We start from the raw sequence: 17,840 nt of genomic DNA on the forward strand, positions 1-17,840 counted from the left end.
TTCCAGACTACCATTATAAGTGAATATCACAATAAAGAGAGTTTATTTTTTGGTTTCCCTGTGCATATGAAAGTTGTGTTTATGCTAAACTGTAGTCTATTAAGTATGCAATAGCATATATCTAAAAAGAACAATGTATATACCTCAATTAAAAAGTACTTTATTGCTAAAATATCCTAACCATCATCTGGGCTTCCATTGAGTCATTAATCACTGATTACAGATCACCATAATAATGGTGTATATATAGTTGCAATAATAAGTATTATAATAATGAAAACGTTTGAAATACTGTGCGAATTATCAAAATGTAACAGAGAGATACAAAGTGAGCAACTGCTGTTGGAAAATGGTGCTGATAGACACTCAACACAGGGTTTCCACAAGCCTTCGATTTGCAAAAATCTCAGTATCTACAAAGTACGATAAAGTGAAGTGCAATGAAATGAGGTACTCCTGTATAACTTAAAAAGCACTATTGTAGGAAAGAAGTACCAGGAGATACTAAAGCAGAGGACTTCTCTCTGGGGCTTAGAGAAGACAAGACCATCTGTGACCTGGGTCTTGAGGCCTGCCTCATAGTTAACGTGATAACAGGCAGAGGAAGGAATGCAGGGAACAGCACAGGCAAATATGGGGTCTAAGTTGTTAGTTAGACTGGTTGGTAAATAAGGAACATGGAACGAAGCCATAGACCAAAGCTGAAGAAGGCTGAGGTCAGACCATAAAGACCCTTGAATGCCTGACCACAGCAATGAGTCCATCCAAGATTATTTAGCAGGAAAATAATGGGATCAGATTTTGATGGTGAAGTCATATGGACAAATGTCTGTATATATGCTTTCAAACAATCTGAACCCTCTCATTATTTGAAGTCTTTATGGAAACCCATTGCATAAGATAGGTGAAACCATAGCTATTTTGACTGAAGCAGAATTGAGTGTTCAGAACTGATGAATTGTCTTCCATCCCTCTTATCCCATCCTGGGTACATGTGGATGCTTTTGGACAATGTTGAAGGCTCAGCAGAACCCTTTTTGCTACACACCACTGTGTAGGGTTCCTTACCTAATGCAGCCTGCTCCAGTTTATTGGGCCTCCTATGACATGGGTGTTCATAAATTGGGTTCTAGAGCTTTTCCTAGCTTTTTAATTCATTAATTCAAAATTTCGTATTTTATTTATTTTTTAAAGACTTTTTTTTTAAAGCAGTTTTAGGTTACAGCAAAATTAAGAGGAAGGTTAACAGATTTTCCGTATACCTCCTACCCCCACACAGGCACACCCTCCCTCATTATTAATATCCCCCCACAAGAGTGGTGTATTTATTACAATTCACAAACCCACACTGGCACATCATTATTACCGAAGTTCATAATTTATATTAGGGTTCACTCTTGGGTTTCATCTCTTACATTCTATGGGTTTGGACAAATGTATGATGGTGATATCCATCATTATAATATCATTCAGAATATTTTTACTGCCCTAAAAGTCCTCTGTGCTCTGTCTAGTCATTGCTCCTCCACAGCTCCCTGGCAACCACAAATCTTTTTCCTATCTCCATAGTTTTGCCTTTTCCAAAATGTCATATAGCTGGAATCACATAGTGTGTAGCTCTTTCAGACTGACATCTTTGCTATTTCTTTTAGTAGAACTGCTTACAGTTGTTGAGACCCCATTTTATGGGTACATAAACTTTTCTAAGCAGCAACCTATATCATCATATCCCCTGGTCCCTAGCCCCCAGTTTCATATTGCTACAGGGCATATACAGAAAGGTGGCTAGAGACCAGCCAGCTCTGAAGTGTCTATTAAGCATCACTCATCTGCTGCCCAGTGTATAATTCACATTCTGTATCTACAGCCTCAGTGCCATCCTCAACCCATGGATCATCTACGGTGGAGTTCCAAGAAGGAGCCCTTTGGCTCTTACTAATGGTGTGCAAATCATTGACTTCATTCCAGGAACTGCACTGTGGGAAAGTGCTCAAGAACCTTCTGAAGAGTGACTGAATTACCAACATCTGTAGGTCTTTCTATTCTGTGAAGACATGTAACCTCTGAATGGTATTTGCCACACAGAGAAAGATTTTAATCTAGGAACTGGTCAAGAGTGACTGTCCCTTGATGCCCAAAATGCTGTTTTGTTCCACCAGTGTAGTTATCTGCCTGCCCTCTCAGATCCACACTTTCAGATGCAAAACACAAATTCCACCCACCCAGCAGCATTGCCTCTAATTCCCTCTCATGCTCCCTGTCTTTCCTCACGCCTTGCCCACTCTCTCTGCATGATGGGGGTCAATTTGCTCTCACTTTCCCACACCAACTTCTCTGTTACAAGCCTGTGTCCAGAACCACCTCCTCCTTGCCATCTGGCAGCTGACATCTGCTGCATCTTTCCAACCCTGACCTCCTCCTTTCCTTGGAGGCCTTCACCAAAAGATGTTAACTTTCACTCAAAGACTTTCCCTGAACTTCATTTGGTACACAGCAGTTTCCACATGGTTGAACAACTACTACAGTAGTATCAACTCTTGCCTGCATTACTTAGGTTAATTGTTATTTTCAGAGGGCACACTGGCCAGTGTCCTTTAATGCTCACAGTGACAGTTCAATAAATGTTAACTGAGTGCACATCACATTTTAGAATGAATGGGTTGTGGCTGCTGGTGTTTTATTAGAGAAAAGAGAAATGTAACTTAGCCTACTACTTTTGATGAGGAGCAGCCAGCAGGAGTGTCTACTCACCTTGCAGACATTGTATGGCTATCTACCGCTCACTTCCTTCATTCAGTTGTAACTGCTGGTTTCCATGCCTGCCTCCCTTTGTTAAGCTGTGATCCTTGAAAGAAGAAACCTTCTGTGCTTGGCTTGGGACCTGGCTCATACTACATAACGAAGAATCACTTTTCAGTGGATTTTCAGTATGTATATAAGGACTCATCTGAATACTGAAAATATTTGGGACCTCAGTAAAGTTTCCTTAAGACAAGATGGTCACTCTTTTTTTTCTGGAATCATTATCATTTCAAATAAAAGTTAATGAAGTAGGAACACAATGCAATACTACTCATATACTGTCTGGAGTTGTTCAGCTAGTCCATGGCTCCCTGAGGGCAGGGATGAGTGGAAATTAATGAAGAGGGCCTGGGCTGGATGTTTTGACATCTGTCCTACAGCTTTGATTCTCCCAGGTCCTGGGTAAATCACTCATCTCAGGTCTCAGTTTTCCCAGCTGGAGTAGATTGAGTCCCCAGGATCTCTGGCAATGCCTTGGATTTCTTCGGCTTTGTCTCAGGTACCGAAAACCCCTTTCTTTTGGTTGAAACTGCTGAGTAATTTTCAATTAGTAAAAGCCCAGTGCTGGCTCCCACTCTCTTCCAAAGCTGACTGTGCAAACATCTGCACCATTAAAGTGGCAAGTGCATCTCCAAAGTAAGTCCTTGAGCACTGCTTGTCCTTGGGACTCCATAAGCTCAGGTGGTCAGAAAATAAGTGGGTTTTGCAGTTAAGGGCAGTGCATTGTTTGGAACTCATCAATATAGAGAAAGCTGATGTGCGTTGGGGGATAGAGCCGGCATCTCAGCAGCAGTCTTCTCACTTCACAATCTGAGTACCTTGGAGATATATTTCAGAGAGACAAATTTGATCCTTAATAAAGCTTATACCATGGCTTTGCAAAGGGCTTTGGGATAGGGTATGACTTTGTACTTAGTTACTGAACGTGTTAAGCTCTCTTGGTTGTGAGAAAGGGAAACTCACTCAAACTGAATCAAGTAATGGAGGATTTATTTTAAAGGTACTGACATGTGAAAGTAAACCTCTCTGGCTTTACTGGAAGCTGGGCAAAACTTTACCATCAGGCCTCTGAGCACCCGGAGTAGGAAGGTTGTCTGTATCCAACAGATTTGGCTGCTCCAGGGACTGTGGGAAGCAAAGCACACGAGTCTTGTTCTGTGCTTTACCTTCAATGCAACTCAGCTACTCTGTCAATTTCTGCTTCTCTTAGAATCTGTTCCTTTCTCTTCATGCTGCCAGGCTGCATCATTCACTCCATGTTATAAAATCTGGAGAGACATATTCTGGTTGCTGTGGTTAATTACCACAACCTTCAGTTGAGTAGATTTTTCCTTCAAATTAGGCCATTGTTGGTAATTGACCTGTACATTGGCAACTCTTGGGTCCTGAGTACTTCTGGTCCAATCTGCGTTTGGCCAGACGCAGGTTCCAGCCATAAACATGGTTACCTGTGCTGGAGGAAATCCCTTCTCCCAGTGAGGACTGTGCATGGGCAGTTTCTTTCACAGAGGGACGTGTGATGGTGGGACAGTCCTGTCTGCTCCACTGGGAGTGTGTTGTTTCATGAAAAGAAAACCTAAGATGGAGTGGGATTGCTACTTTCTATTATTTGCACAGCTATTTTACAACAGTGCCATCAGGCATGTGTTTGATCACTCTAGAGAACAGAAATAGAACAAAGGAATACATATATGGATATATCTGACTTTACAGAAAATATTTTTAGTTTTCAGTGATAAAGCACAACGAAGATGGCTGGGAGGTACAGGGGTGAGTTTGCCATTGCTAGACTTTTGCAAATATTATCATTTGTGCTAATTGAATATTTATATGTTGACACTGGTGAGTATTGTTTAAATATGTTCTCTCTCATTGTCTGGTTATTTGTAGAGATCTGTCTTAATTTACGTTCCCTAGAAATAGAACACAAGGAGGGATTTGGGTGCACGTAGCTTATTGGGGGCATGGTCTTCAGAAGATCTCCAAGGAAATGAGGGAAGCAGGATAGGGAGGGAAGAGCTGAGCAGCAATGTGATCCAGGTGGTAGCGGGCCTGATTCTGATTCAGGGGAGGTCTGGAGTATAATGCACATTGGAGAGTTGTCCCAAGTTGAGGCAAAGGGTCTGGATTTTTTGCTGGTGCATCAGTTAGTCATTGGACGTAGGAGCGAAGGGTGTTATAACTTCCTGGGTGTTTTTATTGAGTCAGTTCCCATTGGCACAAGCCATTTTTTGAAAGGCTGGCCTGTAGCTGTTGGCTGCTGAGACTGTAGCATCTGCCAATTGGGCTCCCCAGCCGGCAGGTGGGTCCTGGGTGGAGCACCAGCAATATCTACTCCAGAACCCACTGAGTCTACTACAGGGAGCTTGGCTGCAGGCAATAGAAACTCTGGCTAGTGTAGGCAAAAGAGGAACTGATTGGGAGGTGTGGAGAACTTACTGAAGTGAAAAGAAGCAGGAGGACCAGATCTGGGCCATTGGCAGAAGCCAAGGCAGGAGGAGCAAGTGTCTGAAGACCCTCAGGGCAGTGAGGATCTTTCATCAACACTTGACCAGCCAGAGTAGCACTGTGGCAGGATGCCAGGTCACAGCATCACAGCCAGTGTGAGTACATTTTCATCATTCTTCCAGAGCCAGTCCTCTGCACAGAAGCACCTGTTGGCTGAATCTAGATCACATTTCTATTATTTGCATGTCTGGGAATGGGAAAGGGTGAGGAAGTTCTTTTTTCTGGGGTTGAGAAGAAATTATTGAATCTCACCAGTAACTCACTTTATAGAATATTCTTCAGAATGAGAAAAAAGGTTGAATGTTGGATAGCAAAACCTGAGGGATGTCCAGAATACCTGGAAAGCTTGCAAAGGGAGTATTGTTATGTCTATTATATAATTAAGGTCCCAGGCAGAGGCAACAGCAAGTACAAAACACTCTGAGGCATGAGTGCACCTGGCACACTCAAACACCTGCACGGAGGTCAGTGTGGTGGGACAGAGTGAGCAAGGGAGAGGGCAGGCAGAGATGTAAGAGCCAGAGGGAGCTGGGGCTGCATCGTGGGGGTCTTGGAAGCCATGAGCTGTTTTGAGCAGAGGACTGACATGAGCTCACTTACATTTCTAATAAACTGCTCTGACTGCTCTGTCTAGAAGAGACCATGTGTGTAGGAGAAGAGGGGTGGCAGAAACAGGGAAAAGGGTTAGGAGGTAACTGCAATAAACAGGTGTGTGAAGATGGAGGCTGGGATTGGGATAGTAGCTGTGGAGGTTCAGAGAAAATAATCAGATTCTGGCTACGTGGAAGGTTGAATAATGGCCCCCAAACGTGTCTATGGCCCAAACCCTGGAGCCGTCTGGCAAACTGGACCTTGCAGATGTGGTTAAATTAAAGATCTTGACATGGTGAGATTATTCTGGTTTATGCAAGTGAGGGTTAGCCCAGTGCTAACAAGGGTCCTTGTCAGAGGGATGCCATCGAGTTAGAAAGAGTGACGACTTTGCGGTGATGGAAGAAGCAGAGGGGAGAGAAGACACATGCTGCTGGCTTTGAAGATGGAGGAAGGGCCCAGGAGCCAAGGAGGGGAGTTGGCTTCTAGCAGCTAGAAAAGTCAGGGAAAGGTTTTCGCCTAGAGCCTCGGGGCATGCAGCCTTGCAAACTTCTGACCTCCCAAACTGTAAGATGAAACATTTGTCTTATTTTAAACCACTGCATTTGTGGGGATTTGCCACACAGTGATAGGAAACAAACGCAGGCTCTGTTATGGAGTTACAGTCCACAGTGTTAACTGATGGATTGGTACAAATTGTGGGGAAAAAGAGTCTGGGATAAATGTAAGAGTATACAAGGGAGCAACTGGAAGGGTGGCGTGTCATTTTCTGCAGCGGGGAAGACCTGCCCAGGGTGACATTGAGGGTCCACCTGGCTATACCCTTTCTGTTCTTACTATGCTTAGAGGCTGAGCCAGGCCCATGTTCACGGGAGGTGCACCCAGCTCAGCCGGTCAGATGGGTTTCTCCACTGCCGTCACCCTTCCCCTGATTTGCCGGCAGTTTCACACTCTCTCCACAGCCTCTATCAGCACTTCCGCACGGTTCTCTGATGGCAGCAGGCAGCACAGAGCTGGATGAGATTAGACACATTTATTTTATTTTAAGGCACAGCTGAGAAAACACTCAGGAAATAAAAGTTGTTTTGACATAAACTGTATTATCTGGAGGCCTGTTGATGGTCTGCTGATGGGCTTCTCAGGCTGTGGGACAGATTCCCTACACGGAGCATGTCGGAGACGGTCGCTTACCCCCACTGCGCGTCCGTGGCCATCCTTAGCAGCGCCGGGGTTAGACAGGATGGTGGAAGCTAGATGCCAGAGGCATCGGACCTCTGAGTCTGCTCTGGCGCGGCCCCTCACAGGCTGTCAACTTCTCCCTGAGCCTCAGCTCTCTCCCCTGTACCCTGAGGGCGCTGTGCGCCAATGTTTTCATGAGGCCCCTTGAGCCTGGCTCTGGTTCTCACTGATAGCAGCTGTGTGTCTTGGAGAGAAGCTTGAACACTGTTCATCCGGACGGGTCCGCAGCACCCACCATTCTGTCCCGGATCCTGAGGGGCAGGTACTATCCTACCTCCCCTGTTTTCTCTTCCCAGACATCCTACTGGGGCTTATTCTGACCCGAGAGCTGTCATTGCTCAGGCTGCATTAGAGAGCATGTTTCTATTCCAACTGGTTCATGAGTCACGTGTCCGCGGGACTAGGAAGTGAGGACAGACTCCATTTGATAGAGTCCAAGGCAGATGGTCTCGCTTCCTTTCCAGACTGAACATCAAATGCCAGGAACTCAGTGAGGGGCCCCCGTCCTTCTGGCTTGGAGCTCTGCGAGGCGGACACACAGGCGAGGTTCCGGCCACCTTCTGTTCTGGTTTGCCTAATGAAGCTTTTGGCAAAAGATGAGGAGGGATGGGAAGAGCAAAGAAGCAAGTGATCAGTGTGTTACTGGAGTATGGCAGGTATCCTCTATTCTTTGGGAGGAAGTTTCCATGAAAACAAAGCACAGAACCAAACACTGTGGCCCTGCATCCCAGGAGGACAGGCAGACCTGCTCTGTGAACAGCCTCTCCTTCCTCTCTGAGCCAAGTTGACAAGTTGGGGCCTGCTGGGCCTGTGTGACAGGAGCTCTGGAAAGTTCTGCCGTCCTCTCCCCATTCTTCCTGTGCGGAGACGGACCTGGCTGATTATACCAAAGGCTGAATCACTGGTGCCGTGCATTACCTGGTGCATGTGATGTAGACTAATAAACTTTTGAATAAATAAGCAAGTAGATTAAAAGGATATTTATCTGTTTATTGTGGGACTTTACAAATGTTAAAACACTCATTTGGTTCTGAGGAGAGCCAAGGTAAGAAAAAAAGACTAGCCAAATCTTTTATAACCAAAAGGATATCGAATGTCAACATTGCAGGCATTCACCATCCACACCGGAGGGCCGCTCAGCAGTCTCCTGTGGGAAAGGGGCCTTCGCCGTGGGTTTTCCTGTTGCTCTTAACATGCATTTTTATCACTCAGTCCCCAAAACAGCCTTGTGAGCTAGGTTTCATTACTCTCTGTGTTCATCTGGGGGAATTGAGGATCTGAGAAGTTGACTGCATCTCAAACCTTTTCATCCCTTCAAACGGGAGAGGCGGTCTCACCTTGCTTCGGGGTTCTGTCGGCACCCCATCAACGTGGACTTTCCCTGGCCTCACCTTACTTGGTTCTGCTCATCCTCATCTTGTTGGCTTCTGTCTGTTTCCCTTCCCTTCATGGCTCTGTTGTCTTCCTTTCACACTACCTCTTCTGAGGAAAAAACCAAATTACTCTCATTGTCACCCTTTGCTCACTTCTCTGAAGCTGTCCTCAAAAGCACATCTTCTAACTCAAGAGCTTATCGAGGTATTTTTTCTCTTTGACCTAGACAAAGGCAATTTTCTTCTGAAAAAGAATGATTGTGAAAGCTGTTAAGATAATAAAGTTTATTGTCTCCAGTACTTTCTTCTGAGTTGTTGAAAGTTACCTATAATGACAAAAATGAGCTCCTCTCATATCACATTTACACCCTGCTGCCCTGGGTCTGTTCTAGTCTGTACTCACACCTTTTGTTTGAAGGTGAACTCATAGTATATGCTTTAAAAAATTATTCAAAGTGGTAATTAATCTGAACAATGCACTTAAAAAATATAATAGTTTCTTTCCAGCTTTTTAAATTAGAAGATAAGGAAGAGCAGACCCCACTCTGGGAATTACAAGAAGTTTCCCAAGGAATGGGTCTCAGGAGGATGGTGTGTTCCCTCAAGCAAAGGAAGAGATGGAGGTGGTGCTTCAGGTGGAGAGAATAGGATGGGCAGAAGTAGAGAAGCACAAAGAAGCATGGTGTGTGAAGGTAACAGAGAAGGGCAAGCTGGTGACAGTGACAGTGAGAGACGATTCAGGAGGAGTAAGCTGGGAAGGGGGAAGGGCATAGCTCCACCCCTGTCCTGGTGATTTCTTAAACTGATGGGAGGCCTAATAAACATGAGATGGGGAGCTTTCATAAACTAGAGAGCACTGCACTAATATAAGGCAACAGTGTTTGCAATGTTGTTATTGATGATGTGTTGTTGTTGACAATAGCCTGAGTCAGCCAGCGTCCCAGGCAGGAATGATCTGATTCCATGGCTGGTGTGGTTTCATTATCTTGCATTGTTCTTGGTCTTAGGAGTGCAATGTGGGATGGGAAATGAGAACTAGTACATGCTTTTCTCAGGTACTGCAGATTCATACCTAAAGCCCCAGGGTGAACTCTGTTGTGCTAGGTGGTGCTTCGATGGAGTCTTTCTCTGTGGGGTTCATGACCTGCAAAGATGCACAATCATCAGTCTTGGTGATCATTGCAAAGGAGTGTGACAAGGGCCAACATAAGAGACTGCCACTCTGTGTTTAGTATCATAATAAATTCTAAACTTAAAATTCCAAAGGAATACTTCTGTGGTGGTTGAGTGGGTAGATGGATGGAGGGGTCAACTGAATGCTGAGGAGGAAGTAGGCAAGATTGTTAGCTTCAGCTGAGATGGGCTGCAGTCCTCATTGTAACTTATGAATATCAGTTAGCACCTTTCGGCAAATGATCTTTGAAGTGAGTTTTATGAAATAAAAGCAGAACTGAGTGGAAGGACCCTAGGCAGTTTGTGAGTTGATTCTGGAGCTTTCTCTGGGTGATTTCTTCTTCGTGGTGGAAGGATGATCCCTCCTGAGGACCAAGAGGGAGGGGCCCCATGGAAGGTGCTTTAGGATTTTCTTTGGCTGGGGGACTGTGATAGAATCTGGTGCTCAGTAAATCCCTTCTCTAATTAGAAGTCTTGGGATCAGTCATCTGTTTTGTGCTGTTGTTATTTTCTTTATTTCCATTTAGGTTTTCTCAGTATTTTTAAAATTTCATTTTGAATATGTCAGCCTGTCTCAGTGTGCTAAGGAAAACAAGAAGAAAGATTATGTTTACCTTGAGATGAGAAGAAAAGAGGGAAAGTATTTCTCAGCCTCTCCTGCACCTCCCCAACTCTGGGAGATGGGGACTTAGCTTGCTAATGGCAACAGGAATCAAAATAAAGGAACTCCAGGGAAAGGTAAAAGCTCAGAGGAAGTGCTGTGTTGTCCTACCCTCTTCACCTACCAGACCTGTTTCCACGTATATTCTCCCCTGGGGGATGACAATTTAAATCACCAAGGGAAACTTCTTATGTGTTCTTCATATTCAAGATAGCAGTTCCTTCAGGGGTGGTGTTTTATTAAGAATCCTTTCATATACCATCTGTGGCGGGAATCTGCAGAGAAGAGGCCATGGCGCATAGCTGAGGGAGCACCTCACAGACCTCTGTGTTGGATTGTTAGCTTTGCACTGGAGGCATCCCTCAACTTCATTTTCCTTTCCTGTAATGAGACTTGTAATACCCACTTCTGGGCTGGTTAGGAGAATTTGGGACAATATGTGTGAAGTTCCTATTAACTGACTGGTACATGATAGGCACTTGGGAGGTATTAGCTTTTATTGTTACTATTTTTTATTACATATAGCTGCTGAGGTCAGGTAGTGTAAGATCACCCCCAGGGGCCAGCTTCTCTCACTTCCCTGTGTCATGAGAAGCAGTGTGCTGTGGGGAACAGCGTGGACTCTGGAGCCAGACGACCTGGGCGCCCTTGGGCCCCTGAGTCACGCTGCTTTCTCCTCTGTTGCTTTGGCACTCAACCGGAGCTATTGTGAGAACCAAACGATGGAAATACATGAAGTGCCTAACGGAGTGCTTGGCCCAGGAGCTTAATAAATAGTTAAGTTCTTCCTTTTGTCCTCATCCACCTCTGCCTGCCTCCCCCCGCCATCTAGTGTTACTCAGTTTCCATGATTGTGCAGATTGTTACATTCTCTAGGCCTAAAAGGCCCAGCAGAAGGTCCAGATGCCCTGATTGTGCCTAGGTCTTTATCCATTTTTCACCTTATCCATTCCTTTTTCTACCACTCCACTCCATGAAATAAATATTTAAGAGCACCTATTATATGCCAGGGATGATGGGCCTTACAAGGATTAACGTTACAGTTCTTTCTCAAAGATTAGTCAGGGAATGGCATAGTCTAGAAATAATTATATTATTGGACAGATATCGTATGTGCTACAAAGGAGGTGGAGGGTCAGAGTCAAGGCAGGGAGCATCCAGATGGTGGAAGGGTAGAGAGAACTGGTGGAAGCTTCATGTAGGAGGTAAGTTTGGGAAAGAATCTCAGGGGCCGTGAAGACTTCGTGTAGGTGGAGGTGGTGGGGAGGGACTCCGCAGAGGGAGCCTTCTGAGCACAGGTCTAGGTGTGGAGGTATGGGAGACCCATTTGGGGCATGGTGACGGTTTAGTCTGGCTGGAGTATATGATGTGTGAAGGGAAATAGTGGGGGATAAGAGTGAGGCATTATTGTTAAAAGTCTGTAATGACAGGTTAATAATTTTGTACTCAGTTTGACTTACCATAAGGAAGCACTGAGACCTTGGGTACGAGGGTAAGTAAGATGACAAGGAAGACACAATAAGCCATATCAGAGGTGGGGTTACATCTGGCTCTAGCAACAGGCAGATGATGGCACTTAGCTGGGTCATTAATGGCTGATATGGGACAGAACGAATAGCTGCATTCTGAGTTCTAAGACAAGAGAGGATGCAGACAGGGAGGTGGGAAAGTTTCAGGATTCATTTGGAAAGAGGTTAATCCAGATTGCTGTGAACAGAAACACAAGTAAGGGAATTTGAGGAGATCACCTTAAAGTAAATATCATAATGGGATCCTGAAGGTTCTTGCCTGTGATGCTGGTTTCTATTTTAAACGAGATCAGAGTACATGATTCTAAGTGAGTTAATTTGGTTACTGTTTCTTTGAAGTCAGGTTTCCTGCAAGGTTTGTGTGCTATAAAAGTTTATTTTTTATTATTGTGGTAAAATATGCATAATATAAAATTAGCATTTTATCTATTAAGTACACTCACATGTTATATGATCATCACTACTATTTCGTTCCAGAAATTTCTTATCATTCTAAAAGGAAACCCAAAACTATTAAGCAGTCACTCCTCACTTCCCTTTTCCCCCCAGTCCCTGGCAGACACAAAGGGATCAACAAAATGTGCAGACACACAACAGAGTATCATTTAGTCATAAAAAGATATGAAGTAGTGATACATACACAACAGGGATGAACCTTGAAAACATTTTGCTATGTTTTAAATTTTGTTTTTAGTTCAATGTTAATAAAAAATACTGATTGTAATCCCAATTTTTATGCTATGCAGTGATAATTTGCAGCTGAAAATATTTTCATTGGTCACAGTGATTGCATTTTAACAGTGATTCTTGAATGGGGCTCTGCAAACTCAGAAATTTTTGATGTATTTCAGAGATTCATGACACAATTTCTTATATATATTTGCATGTATATATATATGCATATATATGCATCCATACAAGTTTGGAAAGCTTTTAGCCTACTGGTGGAATCTCATGGAATATGTCGCCCAAGTCAGGCCATGAACAAAGGCATGAAGCTGGCTGGGTGTGAGACAGGGAGGGGTGAGAACTGTGGTATTCCAGAAAGTGCATGACTCACTAAAGGGGGAAGCCTCTACCAATTCTAGATTCTTCATTCAAATCTCTCAATGACTAGATTTTAGCAAAGAAAAAAGTAAAAACCCTGTGTTCAGAAGAAACAAATCTACGGAGCCAATTAAAGACTTTTGCTAGAACATACATAATGCAGTTAGATACACTGATTTTGAATCCCAGTTCTATCCTTTAGGTTCCCATGATTTTCAACATATCCCTTAGCCTCTCTGAGTCTCATCCTTCAACTGAAAAATAGGAAAGTGGGTCTAATGACCATCTCTCCATAGAATTGTTGTGTACGTAAAGCCCTAACACAATGTTGGCAGAGTACAAGGGAATAATATTAGATAATATTATCAGCTAATTGCTAATGATGAAATTAATGGTATAGATTCTACCTGTTTTTGCCTTTTGGAGGTCTTGGAGTAACTGTAGAGGAGTTTGGTGGCATAATCCTATGGTGATACAGTACTCTGTGTTGAGTGTGAATTACGAGAGCATCTTTGAGACTTGACCACATTGCACAGCTGGGTTACAGTGGTCAAGTTACATATCTCTTTGTGCCCATTTTCCCACCTGTAAAATGGCAGTGTTATAAAGTACCTTCCCCACATGGTTGTTGTTGAGATTAAGTGATTAATATTGTAAGGCTCTTAAAACAGTTCCTGGTACATAGCACTAATAGGTATTTGTTAAATAATTAGAAATAAACATATGACACAAATTGGTCCAACATAGGATTCTTATTACTACTCTTTCCTGTGAGTGATTAATTCTGAGGCATCAATTCAACTTGATAACATCTTGTTTTAGTTGGTATTTAGAATAAAATTTTAGCCCAAGTTATCTGTGTTGTGTTTCAAGATAGAGCTGTGATCAAAAGTGGCATTCAGCTAATCTGGAAACCTTTGAGAATGTCAGGCTTGTTCAGGAAGCTAAAAGTTTGGCATCTTACCTTCAGTTTATGATTATTTCATAGCCAGTTGTCCTGCTTATTTTAATGATTTACTCATTTTAGGTTTAAACTGTAATATTTCTAGGGGGTAAACAAGCTACCTGAACAAATGTGTAAGATTTCTGGGGGTAACAAAGTACAGTGAAAAAGGAAATACTATACTAAAGCTAAAACTGAACATAAGGCTTGGGGGCAGTCAGTATTCTCTGTGACTTAGTTTCCCCAAATGTAAAAATGAAGAATTAGACTTCTATGTGTACTACTTGGGTCTCTCCCCCAACTTCTTAAAAGTTAGAAATTATGGGGACTGCTAATCCATACCCAGGGAGCAGTGGAGTTGGTCTGGTTGAACTGGGATGGGCTCCCACTAGCTCTTACCTTTTGGGCCACCTTGTCTCTCATGGTAGTCCCTGAAGCATCTCTCAAGGGCTCCCTGAAACTCATTCTGAAAACAGCTGGGTATGATGAAACTATTAACTTTTAGCTAATGGTCTGTGATTCTAAAAAAATATGTATATTTTTTTCAAATAAGGTGATCTTCTTTTTGCATAATAAATAATACCCGTCTACATATGCACATATACATGCACACATAAATGTGCCTGTATTTTACACAGAGTTGAGGGCTTTGCTATTTAAACAGACCTTATAGTAAAATGAAAAATTCTTTTGTAATATGAACAATTGCTCTTTGAAGTCTCTGTTTTCTAAATTCTGTGCTTTATTCTTCTTAAAGTGGGACATGTTTGGTTCCAAACACAGTTGTGAAACTCAGGACATGAGCTTTTTTATTCAGTTTCTGCTTTTTGAATCACTGGCATTTGTCATTCTTTTTACTTCTCTTCAAAATTGGGATAATCTTAAAGGAAAAAAAAAGTTTCTGTTTAAAAAAAGGTATCTGCAATTTCACAAAGTATGCTGGCACCACAGCCTTCCATGAATATTTAATCATCATCATCAAGACAGGAGGTTGGAGGAAAAAAATCAGGTTGTGATATTTGGAAACAGCAGGTGTGGGAAGGAGGGTGTTGACACCCTCTGAGAACGGATATGGCATGTTGTGTGGCAGGTCCCCTCTGCAGTTTCCACGTCACCTGGGGTCCCAAACGTGCTTTAGGGAAACTCAAGAGCCATCCTCATGGGCCCCACACCCTTTGCGTGGCACAGTCTCCCTGGAAGAGCAGATGGCCTTCACCAAACTCCTTCCCTTCATAAAAACCTTCGTGCTTTCTCTTTTGTGGGCCTTTGCATAAGGCAGTTATCTCTGGCCCCTGTCCCTTTGCATCTTTTTTCCCTGTTATTGTTGTTTGGCAAGTACCTTTCTTGTGTCTAATAAATAAGTGAGAGAACAGGAATCCAGCTATCAGAATCTGGGATGAAGACTATTGGAACACAGAGTTCATCTAGGAACTTTCATATCCTACAGTCAAGAGCAAAGGGTTGTGGGTCACCTATGAACAAATTTCCTGTCTTCTAATTTATCACACAGTCCACTCTGCCTACTACCCATGGTTGCAGCCACATGGGTTTCACCACAGCTTCCTTGCAGGGGATACGGATTCATCCTATAAGCTCCTGCCCCTGGGTTTTGTATGGCCAGCTTAGCTTTCTGATAGTGGACAGTGTAATACTCTACTTTTCAAACTTGTATGCACATAAAAGCCATCTGCCAGGACTTTTTTTAATATGGAGATATCTGGACTCACCCCCAGAGATTCTAATTTACTAAATCAACAATAGGGCCTGGGAATATGTATTTTTAACAAGACACTCTCAAGCAGGTGGTCCAAGGACTGCCTGTACATCAAATGCTGTCTTTCCTGGGTCTTTCACTAAAGGATGACCTGGTCCAGGCTGAGATTGGGGTCGTGAAGCCCAAATTGTGAGACTCAGATAGTTGTAGAGTTTTATCAACATGCAAAATGCCTTAAGTGGCAGGAGCCTGGTTTGGTCAGGGACTAAGACAGACAAAAAGAACACTCCCTTCCCATCTCCATGTGATTTGGGCAACTATTGGAAGCTGTTTGCAGTCTGCTCAGGGCTCTCAGGAACTCATCAAATATCAAGACAGAATGTCTGAGCATGGTCTCCAAAACATAGTGAAGACCAAAATCAAGTACAAACTTCTTGGCTAGTACATAAGACCCTCAGTAATATGACCTTGGCCTTAGAGTCCACCATCCCTTTCATTCTTCACATATCCCAACAGAGCAGAAAGCCTGTTCGAGTGGCTGGGCTTGGGGGTGGGGCCCAGTGTAAAACTGAGTCACTTGGGAGAGGAAGTCTTTCAGCCCCAGGGCCATTACCTGGATAGCTGGGCCCTACCCACCCAGTGGTTTCTGTCACCTCTGAATTGTGGCATTTGGTGTTAGAAGATTTCTACAGCAGCTTCCTCTCTGGGTCAACTTCTAGTGCCAGAACTCATATTTTTGAATTGAATTATTCTGTTGCTTCCTTATTTTACTATGCCAACTTAGGTTCTAGAATATAATCTGACCCTGAAAATCAGTTCTTAAGTCCTGACACTGATACAGAGATAATAGCAGTTCGGTTCTCAGAAGCAGGGACTGCCAGCCCTAGAAGGGGCCTCACTCGGAGCGTGTCTAATCTTCTTGGTGTTACTGATGGGGAAGCCAAAGACCAGAGAGGGGAACTTCCTCCAGTGCGTACTTGCCCAAGTACATTAGAGTCGGTGGACAGGAGTTACTCAGAAGGAACTCTCCACACTGTAGAGATACATGATCCATTTCATCCCAACCAGGGTCCTTCATATTTTTCTTGGAGTCTCAGTGTCTTATTTTCCTTGTAGTTTGATACTCTTATTATTTAATTTTTAAATTGTGTCAAGGTTCACCTCCCTCCTGTGATTTTTTTTCTCTGCTGAGACAAATCAAATGACTCAGGCTGTTAGAAGAACTTTGGATAGGAGAAAAGAGCCAATGGTAATAATTTCATCATACTGTGGTTTTAAAATATCAGGGTTGTCCTCACTTTAATTTAACCAATATATACTGAGCGTCAGAATCTGGTGGTCATCACACTGTGTGCGGACCTGCTACCCATGTGACAGAGGGGCAGATCTTCCCCTAAAATCCCAAATGTGTAGGGAGGCAAGGAAATCCAAAAGAGGGTTAATGCTGAGAGCAGCATGGGAGGCTGGCTCATGGTGTGAGCTTGGGACAATCCATCCCTGACAGGGGGCTGTTTGTTTCACTTCACTGGAAGTGAAGGAAAGTGGACTGGGACGCAGCCTGAGGTCTGCTCTGGGGCCCTGTGTAGCTCTGGGATGTTGGGTGGTGACTGGATGGTTTCTGCATCCATTCCAGGCCACCCAGATCTCCTTCTGAGTTCTGTGACAGGGAGCACCCAGTGTGCTTAACAGGAATGGGGAGCCACACCCTGGGCATGAGTCAGCCCCCAGTACACCCAGGATAGGGAAGCTTGGTAGGGGTGGGGCCTGAGGCAAGTTTCGTGTTCTCCTGCCTTGACGTTCCTTTGGTTTTATACTCATAAGGAAGCAATGCTCTACAGCAAGGCTCTGCCATGGCATGGGGGTGGGGGGCCTTTCAGCCACCATCAGTGGCTGGCAAAGCTGCCCTCCCATTTTCTTCTTCCTAATGCTTTTTTAGTTTTATATTGCTTTGAGGGAGTTGGGGCATAAGAGTAGGGCAAGACTGGAGGCACAATTTGCAAGGCCTGGGGCAAAATGAAAATGAGGTATTTCATTCAAAGAGAATTTTGAGATGGTGACAGCAGAGTGAAATGAAGCATGGGGCCTTCTGTATGGAGGGCCCTGTGCAACTGCTCAGGTGGGACACCCAGGAGGCCACCCTGGGTCAGGGTGGGTCAGGGACAGGGATGGGGACCTGGGGCTTCACTGGGCCAATAGATGCCAGATCATTGCCTTGAGCCAAAGCTAAAAAGGATGAGGAAAATGGCATAAGTGTCAGTGC

The sequence above is a fragment of the Manis pentadactyla genome, chromosome 1, assembly GCF_030020395.1.
Source record: "Manis pentadactyla isolate mManPen7 chromosome 1, mManPen7.hap1, whole genome shotgun sequence".
NCBI classification, from domain to species: Eukaryota; Metazoa; Chordata; class Mammalia; order Pholidota; family Manidae; genus Manis; species Manis pentadactyla.